The sequence below is a fragment of the Panthera tigris genome, chromosome E3 (genome assembly GCF_018350195.1).
Source record: "Panthera tigris isolate Pti1 chromosome E3, P.tigris_Pti1_mat1.1, whole genome shotgun sequence".
NCBI classification, from domain to species: Eukaryota; Metazoa; Chordata; class Mammalia; order Carnivora; family Felidae; genus Panthera; species Panthera tigris.
Genome location: NC_056675.1, coordinates 12,539,178 through 12,549,243, shown reverse-complemented (window position 1 = coordinate 12,549,243; position 10,066 = coordinate 12,539,178). Strand labels below are relative to the sequence as shown.

The window sequence follows — 10,066 nt, the reverse complement described above, 5'->3', positions numbered from 1 at the left end:
CGGGGGTTAATTTTGGGAGCGACACCACATCCAGCAGCAAAGGTGCCATTGGCTCAGCCTGTCCAGGGCTTCCCAGCCTTTTCTGCTTTGTCATGCGCATCGCGAGATAAAGCAGACACTTGGCTCAGCACTGCACGTAAAAGAGGGATCACTTGAATGTCATGGGCATTGTCGTCGAATTGAGGTGAGTCCATCCTGTGTGAAGCCTTTCCATGACTGAAACAAAAGCAAGACGAGCAATGAGCTTTCCAGCGTCGATTTCGTCAAGGAGGCTCAAAGTACAGGTGGCAGCATTCACGGCACCGAAGATCCCTCCTCCCTGCTGAATGGCTTCATTGTTGGGGGTCACACTTGGCAGTGAATGGGAGTCTCTGAAGACATGAAACGCCTAAGCAGACCTCCGTGGAAGATTAGTTTCTGTGGCGCACCACCGACTTCCAGGTTCACGCTGCCTTTATACTTTGCTCCTGGTGTTTCTAGAGCTGCAAATGCAAATTCGTGACTCGTTCCTGCGCTGCAAATGGTTTGAGGTCATCAACAGAGGCTCTCGCGAATTTGCGGCCACTTAAGTTCACTAGCCCTTGTCTCATCGAATCAAATTCAGATCATCGCCTGAAGCGTCTGAAGGCTGCTCGGCCTCCTAAAACTCCCAAAAGTTAAGAAAAGCAAAAACAACCGCTTTTTCTTTTTATTATAAAAGCAAAGCAGATTCGTTTGAGAACATCTGGGAGATAGCGACAAGCAAAACCAGAAAGCCAATTATAATGTAGTGCCCAGAGATCACCGCTAGGAAGATTTGGGTAAATATATACATATTTAAAAAAAATTTTTTTTTCGTAATGTTTTTTATTTATTTCTGAGACAGAGAGAGACAGAGCATGAGCGGGGAAGGGGCAGAGAGAGAGGGAGACACAGAACTGGAAGCAGGCTCCAGGCTCTGAGCCGTCAGCACCAGAGCCTGATGCGGGACTCGAACTCACAGACTGTGAGATCATGACCTGAGCCGAAGTCGGATGCTCAACCGACTGAGCCACCCAGGCGCCCCTGGGTAAATATATTTTTAAGACCTCTCTTTGTTGGGGCACCTGGGTAGCTCAGCTGGTTAGGCGTCAGCTTTGGCTCAGGTCATGATCTCGCAGTTTGTGGGTTCGAGCCCCGCATCAGGCTCTGTGCTGACGCCTCAGAGCCTGGAGCCTGCTTCAGAATCTGTGTCTCCCTCTCTCTCTGCCCCCTCCCCCACTTGCACTCTGTGTTTCTCTGTCTCAAAAATGAATAAACATTAAAAAATTTTTTAAAACCCTCTTTGCTTTTATTTTCATCCTTCTTTCTATTCCAGACCCATCACTATCTGTATGTAAACACCCCTGTACATAATGTATCTTATCAGTGATTATAGATATGTAAACTGTGCACTCCTTGATAATCCGGATTTACTCAAATATTTACTTATATATCATTAGTTATTCTGTAGCATCATATCTGATGGCTGCCGCCTCCTTTTCAATGTTCTTTTTGCAACAATGTTTCATTATATTGCTTCATAGCAAAGTTTTCTCGACTCATCTGTAGGAAAATCTTGTCCAGTCAAGCCAGAAAAATGCAGACGTCAGAGCAATTCGGCCAAGCTCCGGTCGAGGGTTATTATGTATACTCTCCCACGAAGAAAGGTGTCACCGAGCAGAGGTCAGTGTTGGTGCCGAGGGTGTGAAATGAATGGACCCTCAAAACGACTGTGTTTTGGGGAAGTAATTCAGCAGCAGGCACTTTGTCTGACTTGAGGACAAATATTAATTTCTTTTACTCTTGTTTTTCCCCAATATACCTGAGACCAGCGGATACTTAATGGATGTAGAACCATTTGTAGGCAATCATAAACTGGTAACACAATCAGCCTATTGAACACAAAGTATGTACAGGAGAGTTTGGTAGGTGTGTGAAGGGAAATAAAGACAAAAATTCTCCCACGTCACACGAGTGCCAGGTACTGTGGCTAGACTAGTCACCCACTCAGTTATCGACTGCCTTCTAATTTTTTGCTAACAGCGTCCCAATATTGTTGTGGGTATTATCATGCATACCTTGCTCAGATGAAATATTCACTTTTCCAGGCTCTCTTGCAAGGAAGGGTAACCATGTGATAGTACCCTGGCCAATGAGTTGATATGGGAATCTACGGGGACTCTGGGAATGTTTTGACTTTTTCTACTAAACGGGACTGGCTTGATTGCCTTGTTTCTTCTCTTCTCCTTCTCTTGTATTCATGCGTTGAACACAGATTTGGTGTCCGGAGCCATGGCAGCCATACTTGCATCTTGAGGAAAGAAAAAAAATTGCTGATCTCTGGTGACATTATTGAGCCACAAAACCAAGAGAAGTAACTTCCCATCTCTGGACTTGCTATATGAAAATAATAAACTCTTACTTGTTTATGTCACTATTAAGTCAGTCAGTCTTTCTGTTTGGGTGCAGAGATCAGTCAAAAAATGCAAATGATCGACGATGTTCTTAGGGACTGTGAGAAGTTTTGTTTGGCTAGAGCAGAGGGCATATCAGGATCGAGGAACAGGAGTTCCCAGGGTTAGAGTGGGATCATAAAGAGGGCTTATATACGAAGCTTACCTGGGATACCTCGAAAGTGCTGGTGAATTTATGCTCAGTTTGGCAAACAATGGGAAGTTTCTGGTGATGTAGGGGCAGAAGTCAGGAAGTATTGGGAGGCTGGGAGTAGTGGGAGAGGTGAGTTGGAGTAGAGAAAGGTAGTCTACGGCCATACCACCCTCAACGTGCCCGATCTCGCCTGATCTCAGAAGCTAAGCAGGGTCGGGCCTGGTTGGTACTTGGATGGAGTGGGGAAAGGTGGGAGTTGGGGCAAGAGTCAGGAGGCTGTTGGTGCAAAGCACGTAAGGAGTAGAGGAGACCTGAACATGGTAGCTGTCTTCGTCTGCCTGGGACGCTATAACAAAACCACAGCCAGAGTGGCTTGAACACCAAAAGTTTAGTTCTCGCCGTTCTGGAGGCTGACAAGTGTCAGACTGGCCAAGGGTGTCGGCCACTTTGATTGTCGGTGAAGATCCTTCTGCCTTGTAGATGACCGTTTTCTCACTGTGCCTTGACGTGGTGGAGAGAGAGATCTCTGGGTCTCTTCCTCTTCTTACACAAACAACAGCCCTGTTGGATTGGGGCCCCGCCGTTATGACCTCATCATTCCTTTATCATCTCACAGGACCTGTCTCCAAATAAGTCACACTGGGCATTAAGGGCTTCAGTGCATGTGCTTTGAGGCGACACGGACATTCGGCCCGTCACAGTGACCATGGGATGGAAGTAAGGGGTTGGCGTCTGTAGCATTGCAGGGATGAAATCTACCAGACTTAACATCGATTGATGTGGGCGAGAAGGCAAGTGGTGATCAAAGACGCTTTTGAGTGTCAGGCTTCAGTGACTGTAAGAATAGTGACATCGTGTAAAGATTTAGGAAATTTAGGAGCAAATGCAGCTTCTGGAAGAGGTGGGTTTTTAGGCCAATCAAACTGGAGGTGCTGTCAGGAGGAAACGATGTGGTGGCTTGTTACAAATTTGGGGGGAATGTTTCCTACGCGCTAGACAGCGGCCCTTTAAGTGCATGATGCCATTTAATTAGCAAACCACCGTACGGGGTAATGCTGTTATAGTCTCCTTTTTCTAGATGACGAAACGGACACTTGTGGCATTCCAGGCCGGAAAATTATAGCCCATGTTACTGAAAGAAACTCGTCAGATCAGATCAGATCACCCAAACTGCTATGGGTGGTCTTTGTGAACCACGGAAAACCTAAGTGGTTTGGAAAACTGGAGACCAACAAATGGAGTTCAGATTTCCAACCAAGAAAGAAGATGGGGTCTGCAACTGAAGAAGCTTCCAGAAAGCCTGGTGGAAGATCAAAGGGCTGGCGTGTGAGCACCTAGGAGAGGAAACCACGGACCTAACAGCCAGCGTGGGCTCACCACGAGCAAGTTCTGCGCGATTAACTTCATCCAGAATGCTGACAGCACGGCGTTTGGCAAGAGAAAGGACACGTGAGTGGAGCAGCTACTGATTAAAGAGCTTTTATTTTTAAAGGGACTGATTTAAAAGTAAATGTTAATCCGGTGGAAAGTGTCTAGTGACATGCTTTGGAGCTTTGCCCTTGCCTTATGATTTTTTTTTCCTTTTAATCTGTGATTTGCATGAACATTTGGAAAGAGGTTTATTAAATGAATGTACAACTTGAAGCTGGCAGCCTAGTAAGCATGATGGAGATAAAAATCAATATCCCGAAGGGTGCCAATGAGAGGGTGCGGGGTCTGATTTTAACAAAATCAATACGTTGGGTAAACGTGAGGTCCCAAGCACAGGTTCAACTGCTTACGGCTGGAGAGACATAAGCTGACAGCGCCATATGTGAAAAGGAGTGTTAGTTGAGAGTGAACTACGTAACACGGCTGGAAAAGAGTAAGCGTGATCTCGGTTGGCATTATGGCAAGCACAGGGGGTTCTAGAATTCACAACAAAGTCATCAGAGATATCTTTGTAAGGCATAGATTGGCTTCTAACATAGAAATATTCTTTTCTTTTCTTATTTTTGTTTTTTTAAATTTTTATCCATTTTTGAGAGAGAGATACAGAGCGTGAGTGGGGGCGGGGCAGAGAGAGAGGGAGACACAGAATCCGAAGCAGGCTCCGGGCTCCGAGCTGTCAGCACAGAGCCCGATGCGGGGCTCGAACCCACAAACTGCGAGATCGTGACCTGAGCCGAAGTCGGACGCTCAACCGACTCCGCCACCCAGGTGCCCCAAAAATATTCTTTCTTGATGGCTATCTGCTCAGTCTAAATGCCAAGGCTTAGTATGTCTATCCCGTCCCAACAACTCACATTCTATCCCACCTTCCCCCTAGTATATCTGATACATTGGTCTTACTGGAAAATTTTGTGTCCCTGGATGACACGAGGCCACTTCGTGATAATGGCTTTGCTTATTCTGGAATGAGCCTGGACTCCCGCCCTCTCAACCCTCAACTTCTTAGTTAAAAAGCTCTGTTCCTTGAGAGCGAGCACGCAGGATGGTCTCCTCACCTGCAAACTCTTCCCTAACTTTCGCTCCCATGTTCCAGCACCTCGCAGGACTTACTCTTCCCTCTACCAGGACCCTAGGGCTCTTCATCCAGAGACTCTCATGTCTCATGATTACTCATTTACTTTCTTGTCTCCCTGGAGAGGGATGGCCAGCTTTTACGATCATCTTTGTATTTCTTGTGCCTAGTTTGGTGTGTGATGTGGGGACCATCCAAAATTTGTTGAGTGGAATCAAAGGGGGTGACATAGGTCAAGTGAAAGTCTTTGTTTTACATCTGTGGGGCACAGTGGGTTATTGTAAATACCCATTTTATAATTCTACTAGTCCTTTACCCACTAATAACTTCATGCTGTAAGGGAACAGTGAACACCGAGACAGACGTGCGAAGGCAAGCGTGGGTGTGCTTTTAGAGGGAGACGGACCGTGGGCAGACCTACAAATTGTACGGACAAACTGAAGTTTAAGAGAACCACCAGGATAGAGAGCCCTCGAGGTGAATTTTGGAGTCAGAAGGCCATGGCTTTGAGTCCATATTCTGCCGTACTAGCTGAGTAATTCTGGGCAAAGTACTTAACCTCTCTGAGCCTCGGTTTTCCCATCTATAAAATGGGTATACCGTCCTCATAGGATGGACACGGCAGTTAACACAGAGGTATCTGGCAACCGCAATGGCACACAGTGAGCCTCAGTAGCTGGCCCTTGTCGTGTGGTGAACGGATCAGAGAGCGGATGGTCTCTGGCCAGGAGGGAGGGCTCCGGACATGTGTTCGGTGTCTTGGGGAGGAGGGATCAGTCCCGGTCTGCATGGTTCCCAAGGGGAACCCAATGATTGAAAGCAGCAAGGACGCCAAACTGAGCTCAACTTCAGCGTCCCGAGGGTCACAGGTCACTCGAGAAGAGCTTCTAATAAAGGAGCAAGCTCCTTGTCACTGGGGGTATTTAAGCACCGGTCGCTGTTGCCTTGCTGGGGCTGCTGCAGAGAGCATTCATCCAGGACGGCAATAGTCGAACCAAGGCTTCTCTGCTAATTTGAAATGTGGCTGTCTTTAGTTTTGGGTGCTTCCAGAATAGGAACCGATGGTCTCTTGACCACAAGAAGAATAGATGTCTTTCTTCTTTTCTGACGGAGCAGTTAGAATGGGGACGGGCATGGTTTGCACACAACTTGGAGCCCCCACAAGGCCAGTCCTACCTGCAGAAGCACCCTGTGCTCTGAGGAAGGACTTTTCCTCGCTCCGTCCTTAGAACCTAGAGCAGCCCGGGCACATAAAACCTGTTGGACAAATGCATGAGTCTGTGAAGGCCAACACCACGACCCGAGCCCAGGTTTCCAGCCCTGCTTCTCTTATCAGTGTCAAGGTCCTTTCCCGGAATTTCTCTGTTAAAAATTCCTCCTGTGCTCCCGGAGCATTTAGCAATCTTTCAGGATATGTGATCATTACACCTGAGTACTGTTAGTTCTTACAAGCCAGGAGGAAGCATTCGTTTTTGGCGGATATGAGTTAAAAAAAAAAAAAAAAAGATGCCTTCTGTTTAGACCTCTTGGAAGGCCCGGGCGTGGGTTGCCGCGAACCCCAAACTACTAGTAACGTATCCTGCCTCCAGTGAATGATTTGTGTCCCTTTGGAAACAGCCTCCCACGGGAAATACTGGAAACAGAACCCTTAACTCCCCCTGCTTCCCCAAGAACAACACGAGTCAACAAATCCGGAAGCCTTGCCTCTGTCGCTTTTAAACAGTTGTTACTGAGGATCAGAGTCAGCCCGTGGTGCATGTGGCTTGATTCAAGTGGCTGCATCGGAAGAACACGGCTCCAGGAATATAGACAGCTTTCTGCTCTCCGTGCTGTCTCCTTTTGCTACTTACCACGCCATGAATCAGTAAACAGCAGCCTGTCACCCCTGGCACCAATCATCAGCTGGACAGATTCTCGTGGCCGTAATCTCATCTCTATTTCCTTGGAACTCCTGAGAGGGGAAGGCTGTCAGAGGCTTTATTCCATTACTTTTGCTGTTTCGATGCTTGGAGGGCCAGGCTGAGAAGCAGCTCGGCCCTTAAAAAAGCCAAGTTCGGGGGCGGGGAGGTGCGCCTGGGTGGCTCAGTTGGTCACGCACTGACTCTTGATTTCAGCGCAAGTCACGATCCCAATGTCGTGGGATGAGTGGGGTTCTGTGATGAGTGTGGAGCCTGCTTAAGATTCTCTCTCTCTCGGGGCGCCTGGGTGGCGCAGTCGGTTAAGCGTCCGACTTCAGCCAGGTCACGATCTCGCGGTCCGTGAGTTCGAGCCCCGCATCAGGCTCTGGGCTGATGGCTCGGAGCCTGGAGCCTGTTTCCGATTCTGTGTCTCCCTCTCTCTCTGCCCCTCCCCAGTTCATGCTCTGTCTCTCTCTGTCCCAAAAATAAAATAAAAAACGTTGAAAAAAAAAAAAAAAAAATTTAAAAAGATTCTCTCTCTCTCTCTCTCTCTCTCTCTCTCTTTCTTTGCCCCTCTGTTCTACCCATGCCCGTGCTCTCTCTCTCTCAACAAACAAACGAACAAACAAAGGCCAAGTGGGGCCCCTCCCTGGCCTGTTCCACGTGCCATGTCTGCGAAGGGGCGCGGAACACTGCCGCTCAGGGCTCCACAGGACACCTTCAGGTAGACAGACTAGACGACCTTTCAAATTCCATGTGGGGCTCAGCCTAGATGACCAGGCTTTTGACCAAATGGAGCTTTGAAGCTAAATCCTCAGCCCTGGGCTCCCCCGGGAATACAGTAGGGATGGGGATGAAGGCAGCCACGGTCAGTGCTGGCCAAGGTTTGCGGGTCCGGTCCCTTTACCTTTGACGTTAACCAACGTTTGTTGTCCGGCAGACGGAGGTGAGTTTACGCACAGAAGTTGGGGGTTTTGGTTTAGCCTCCAGAAGAAACTTGCATTGTGAAGAGGAGCTCTGGTTTTCATTTAGCAAAACTCAAAGAGAGAGTTTGTGCCTTGATTTTGATTAGTAGGAATCTGGGCTTGGCAGGGATGGAAACTTCTGGGTTCTTGAAAAAGCTCACTTTAAAATCGGCAGTCTTCTGGTGTAAAATGCCTTTAGTATTTGGACCGCGGCATGATTTAGTATTAACAGATTCCAATTTCACTTTATTGTCCTGTTTTTGTTTAGTTTTGTGTTTGTTTTTGTTCTTGATTTTTTTTTTTTTCCCCGTTCAGCGATGACGTTCCTAGAAATACATAGTAGGCGGGTTCAAGCAGTGGGAGTCTGGGTTCTACTCCTGAAACCAAGAATACATTGTATGTTAAACAATGTATTTAAATTTGCATTTAAATAAATAAATTTTTAAAAGGGGAAAGTTTTTAAGTGGGTGACTCCAGCTGGGACAGATATGGAAACTAAGGGGGATGTTCTCCCTGGAGGATGACATTATGAGGCAAAGCTGAGGCATTCCAGGATGGAAGGGAGAGGCAGTTGCCACAGAAACTGAAATGTTGTACAAGCAAGCAAGCCTTGAGAGCCTTCAGATTTGGAGAAGTACAGAGAGAAGGGTATAGTGTGCCCCTGGGTTTAGGGAAGGATACGAGGCCACGGATTTTGACGGAAGGGAGCTGCTGCTAAGCCCCCTTCAGGGAAATTTACGGCACCACGTATGCAGGGCTGGGGAGGGAAAGGAAGGAATCCTGCACAAACTGTTGAGAGAAATAAGCTTTACTGGGTGAACCTTAAAAGAAAGGTCTTGAGGAAGGATGTGGTAGGTTGGTCCTTTATTCACTTTCCAAGAGGTATTTTGTCGGGATAGGGCCAATCTGGGGTCTTGATGAGACGCTTCCTTCAAATGAGTATTACCTTTGTAGGTGCTGGGCTTTGGACACCTGGCATGGCTGACTGACTGGCATGTTTCCATCACAGGTGAACCGCATGGGATTTTCTGGCTCCTCCTTCACATTTTTCTGGTTTGTTGGTGTTGTTTTGATCAAACTAATACGAGCTCCTTACGGATGATTGGTGGTAACAGCCTGGATATAGATTCGATGAGATAGATGTTGGGTTCAGGAAACATTACATCTGCTTGGGAATTGATGTTAAGATTGTAAGTTAATGGTTGCATTTGGTTTGGAGAGTAAGTGATTTTTCTCAATATTCTGGAAATGGGCCCCACGCGATTATATTTGTTTCCTTATGATTCCCTGAGATTCTGGAAAGTTTAGACATTCAAGAGGTTGGGATACCACATTGTGAAGGTGTTTAATGTTCCCGTGGGAAATTTCTCAGTCTGTGGAAAAGAAACCCAGGCCCCAAATGCAGTTCCTTTGGCTGGGGTTGAGTGGACCCAGAAGGAAAGGAAAGAAAAGAGATAACTATGTGACGTTACAGTGAGACTTTAATTGCTCTGAATTGATGTGAATGAATGAAGGAAGAAAGATGAACATAAATGGGTTTTTACATATTGAATTAGTTTTGCTTTTTTGGAATCATGCTAGTTTAACCCAATTTAGTTTTCCATAATATTCTCGTATTATCCTTTTTAACTTGTACTCTATCTTTACTTATGTCATTTAAAAAATTTCTTCTATTATTTCTTTGTGACTTCTCTCTTTCTGCCTCATTAGAAATTTGTGTATCTTATTGATCTTTCCTTTTTTCTTTTTTTAACTTTTTAAAATGTTTATTTATTTATTTTTGAGAGACAGAGACAGAGCACGAGTGGGGGAGGGGTAGAGAGAGAGAGGGAGACACAGAATGCAAAGCAGGCTCCAGGCTCTGAGCTGTCAGCACAGAGCCCGATGCGGGGCTTGAACCTACAATCAGTGAGATCATGACCTGAGCTGAAGTTGGACGCTTAACCGACTGAGCCACCCAGGCACCCCTTTATTGATATTTTCACACAATCAACTCTTGGATTTGTTCATTCCTTCTACTTGTCTGTGTTTTCTGTTGCATTAATGTCTGTCCTTTCTTCCTTTGTGTTAGTTATCCCTTTCTTCTCCTTTAT

The 10,066-nt window shown here is 46.5% G+C and overlaps 1 long non-coding RNA gene across 2 annotated transcripts in view; it reads left to right on the top strand.

The window, feature by feature from the left end:
* Window positions 1-3,277: 3,277 nt before the first annotated feature.
* Window positions 3,278-10,066, top strand: part of LOC102958365 — a 42,948-nt gene continuing 36,159 nt past the window's right edge. The window contains exons 1-2 of one of the 2 annotated variants that reach the window (XR_006212501.1): window positions 3,278-3,508; window positions 3,686-4,056. This is a non-coding gene — a long non-coding RNA (uncharacterized LOC102958365). Of the gene's footprint in view, window positions 3,509-3,671; window positions 4,057-10,066 lie in introns of both variants that reach the window. The other variant, XR_006212503.1, reaches the window with a different exon arrangement.